The following is a 4,900-nucleotide window of genomic DNA, read 5'->3' as shown; positions in this document are numbered from 1 at the left end:
CACACACACACACACACACACACACACACACACACACACACACACACACACACACACACACACACACACACACACACACACACACACACACACACACACACACACATCCCCCACACACGCGCGCTACAAAGTAGACGGTGAGTAAGCTCTATTGCTCATGAACGGACACGTTTGACACGGTTTCCTCAGCAGATGTCTTTGTATATTAGAGAGAGCGAGAGAAAGAGAATGATTTAGAATGAGGTAGTCCAATAGGCCTACAGACTTTTCCTACCTAACTCTACATCTATACTACTGGGAAAACAAACACTGTTATTACTCGATTAGTGACATAATTGTTAAATATAAAATTAATACCACTGCGTAGTAAATCATCTTAACTCGCTCCGTCCCAGTTACATGTGAATGGCTATGGTAGAGCCAAGCTACCGGTAGGCTGAGATCACACTTTGAATTTTTATTCACCTGTGAGAGTTTTTAATCTCATGATTTAAAAATTAAACGACAAAGGTGCAGAATTTGGCTAAGGTAAGATGGTCCCTTTCCGTTGCCCAGATTCAACATAGTTTGTGATATACAGTACACCCTACGGCAGAGCGGAGGGCTATAGTTCTAGAGCTAGTCAGGCCCTCACTCAGGATGCAGTTTCAACTTAAAATTGAGGTATTCAACTGTTCACTGTCCGTATACAAGTAACACTAAATAACAAAACGCAATTCAACACACTGAACAAATGCCGTTAGCTTCAAACGTGCTCGTGTGTTTTACCAACACTGTTGCTGGGAGCGCGCGCGTGTGTATAAACTACATATTCGCACACTCACGCATATGATGTCGTTGATAAATGCGTGTTTGTAGTCCCAGTCAAAATTGATCGCTTCGTTGCCAATAATGTCGTACACGTTTCCCTTCCTGCACGGTTGGGTGAGGATCATCACGTGACAAGGTTCCACGCAGACACCCAAGTAACTAATAAGGTTTTCAGCAAACATCAACCGCTGAACCTGTAACGCAGTGACAGGACAGACAAATCCAAGTGTAAAAATATAGAGAAGAAATGCTCTTTTCAGAATTATAAGAAATAGAATGAGAGGGTCGGCTTTTATAAGCCGGCCACGATCGATTTCAAAGGATAATTTAGAGATTTCTCAAACGTTGCCGATGATTAGATGGACTGTATAACTTACATATTTCATATTACATATACATATACATATTATATTTACAGGTATAATAATAGGTACCTAGGTAATAATAAGTATAATAAAAGGTACCTATAGGTAATCATAAGTATAATAATAGCTACCTATAGGTAACCATAAGTATAATAATAGCTACCTAGGTAATCATAAGTATAATAATAGCATCCTAGGTAATCCTAATTACAATAATAGCAAGAGTCCGCAATAGAAATGTTCTATTATGGACTCTTGATAATAGGGAGCTAGGTGATAATAGGTATTAATAACTCTTGATATTAGTACTTACATATTTCAACTCCAGAAGAACGTCCACGACCTTGATTTCGTGATGCCGAAGCATCCTAACGGCACATTAGGTGCGTTCACACTGGCGCGAATTAGCGGGCTGCAAAACCCGGTTTTTGCAGCCCGCTCGGAAAACTGTGAACACAATTACAAGTGTGAACACAATTACAAGTGTGAACACAATTAGCTCACTAAATCGCGCTCCAAATAGCGCGCTCCAAAGACCATTTCTGACTGGGCTAATTTGGAATCAGCGCGCTTATTTGCACCGCGGCGTGATATTTGCACCGCGGCGATTAGCGAGATATTCGCCTGTGTGAACAACGACAAAATTAGCTCACTATTATCTCCGCTATTAGCGGGCTGAGCAGCGCGGTTTTTCTTGTGTGTGAACGCGCCTATTGTCGGCCCTAAACGTATATTCGACGATATAAAAGTATATAATAGGCGCGTTCACACACAAGAAAAACCGCGCTGCACAGCTCACTAATATCGGAGCTAATAGTGAGCTAATTCTGTCGTTGTTCACACAGGCGGAAATAGCTCGCTAATCGCCGCGGTGCAAATTGTCTAGCCGCATTGTCTGGTTCGCTTGATACAATGTAATATCACGCCGTGGTGCAAATAAGTGAGCTGATTCCAAATTAGCCCAGTCGGAAGTGGTCTTGGGAGCGGGCTTTTTGGAGCGCGATTTAGTGACGAAATTGCTGGGGAAACTGTGCTACCAAGTTCACGCACTTGTAAAAAGCTCAGTTTTTCTAGTGAGCTAGAAAAACCGGGTTTTGGCAGCTCCTAATTCGCGCCCGTGTGATACGCACGAGCTAATATGCGCACATACGGGCTGGCACACGCCGGCACGGCGAACGCAACGGCCCGCAGCAGCCACGCGCGGACGGCACGCACGGCACGCACGCACCCCACGCACCACACACACACATTCCACGTATGTCACGCGCGCACACACACGGCTACGTATACACGCGCGCACCACGACAACACACATATACAGCGCGCGCACACACGACGCACGTATACACGCGCGGCACACACACACACACACACACACGACCACACACACAACGCACGGCAAGCAGCGCACGCACGGCACGACGCACGCACGCACATCGCACACACACAGCACACGGACCGCGCGCAACGCACGCACAGCACGCACCGACGCACGCAGCGGCCACACACACACACACACGCGGCACACACACCACACACTTCGACACACACAACACACACACACAAATACACATCACACTCACGACAACACAACACACCGCGCGCGCACGCACGCACGCACGCACCCGCACGCCACCACACACAACAGCACACACACACACCAGAGCACACACCACACATAACCAGCACCACACACATATCACACACACCCACCACCACAGCACACCACATCACACACACACACACAGCACACACACATGCCCACCCCAACGCGCGCTAACAAAGTAGAACGGTGAGGTAAGCTGCTTTGCTGCATGAACGGACACAGTTTGACAGCGGTTTCCTCAGGCAGATGTCTTTGTATATTAGAGAAGAGCGAGAGAAAGAGAATGATTTTAGAAATGAGGTAGTCCCAATAGGCCACTACAGACAGTTATCCCTACCTAACTTAACATTCTATACTAACTGGAAAACAAACACTGTTATTACTGCATTAGTGACCATCATTGTTTAATATAAAATTAATACGCACTGGCGTAGTAAATGCATCTAACTCGCTCCAGTCCCAGTTAGCATGTGAATGGCTATGGTAGAGCCAAGCTACCGTGTAGGCTGAGATGGCACACCTTGAATTTTATTACGCTGTGAGAAGTTGTTTAATCTGCCCATGATTTAAAAATTAAACGCGACAAAGGTGGGCAGAATTTGGCTAAGGTAAGATGGTGCCCTTTCCGAGTTCGGCCCAGAATTCAACATAGTTGTGATAATACAGTAGAACCCTAGCGCAGGCGAGGGCTATAGTTCTAGAGCTAGTCAGGCCCTCACTGCAGGATGCAGTTCCCTTAAAATTGAGGTATTCAACTGTTCACTGTCCGTATAAGCAGGTAACACTAAATAACAACACGCAATTGTCAAGCACACTGAACAATGCGCGTTAGCTTCAACGTGCTCGTTGTGTTTACGGACAAACACTGTTGCTGGTAATTGTCGGTCCGCCGTTGAGCTGCCAAGATAATTTTCATTCGGCCGTTCTTATACATTCAAACTTGAGCAGGGCAGGCGTGACAGCACTTGGCATGTGAAATCGCGATCTAAAAAATATTCACTTTGGCTCGGCCAAGCATGCTACGGCCTGGGTTTCCCTCTATGGCTGATAATTGAATGTACACAATCGTGCGCGCTCGTGCATCGGTCACGCGTTGACACGCACAAGAGAATTTTCTTCGGCCGTTCTCATGCCGTTAAAAGTAAGTTCCGGGCGGCCGACAGCACGTGTGCATGGTAAAATCCTTATCTAGCATGCTCACATTCGCTCGCAGGCACACAGCCAACGATTCCCAGCTATGGCTAATGTATGGGCAAATGGCGGCTGCACGCCGGTCGCCGGTTGACTGCCAATAATAAATTTCCTTCGGAGCCGTTCTTATACGTTCAAACTGGGAGCCGGGCAGGCTGACAGCACGTGGCATGGTAAAATCTTATGCTACATGCTTCACTCGCTTCGCAGCAATGCGTGCCACAATTCCCAGCTATGTTAGTGTATGTGGCAAATGGCGGCTGCGACGTCGGTGCGCGTTGACTGCCAAAGATAATATTCTGTCGTTCGTTTCTTTATAGCAGTCAAACCTGGAGCCGGGGCAGGCTGATAGCACGTCGGCATGGTAAAATCTATATGCTAATTCTTATACTTCGCGGTCGCACGTTCAATCGCGCCAGCGATTGCGCAGCTATGACTCAGAGGGTGGATTGCAGGGGAGGAGGGGGTGCAGGGTGGCCCACCACCCCTAAAATTTTTGAGATTGGCCCTTTTTATCCCCAATTTTTAAAAAAAATATAAATTTTTAAAGGCAGAAAATACTGAAAATAAGTTGATGTTTTCGCGAGAGTTATTTTAGGGGGAGGGGGGCCGACCGCTGATTTTCTGACTGGCGACGATCGCCGGCCAGGCTGGCCCACCTGTTGATTTGCTTTGTCTAGACTGGTACGCCTCACTGGGTAATAACGCCCCATCTAATTTTGGGCTTGCAAATAATTTCATTCTGAAATCTGAACTAGTTTTCGCATGTTATGCTTTGCATTTTTTTTACTTAAAACCGGGTTACTTAGTAGTGACTATTACTATATTCTCTTCTGGCAAGAGCCGACTCCATTTGGTCTAAATTGGTAAAAGTAAGTACTACTGGCCAGGGCGTGTACAAGGGGGGGGGGTCCAGGGGTCCGGAGCC

The sequence above is a fragment of the Priapulus caudatus genome, unplaced genomic scaffold (assembly GCF_000485595.1).
Source record: "Priapulus caudatus unplaced genomic scaffold, Priapulus_caudatus-5.0.1 Scaffold181, whole genome shotgun sequence".
NCBI lineage: Eukaryota > Metazoa > Priapulida > Priapulimorpha > Priapulimorphida > Priapulidae > Priapulus > Priapulus caudatus.
This window is presented reverse-complemented; position numbering follows the sequence as displayed.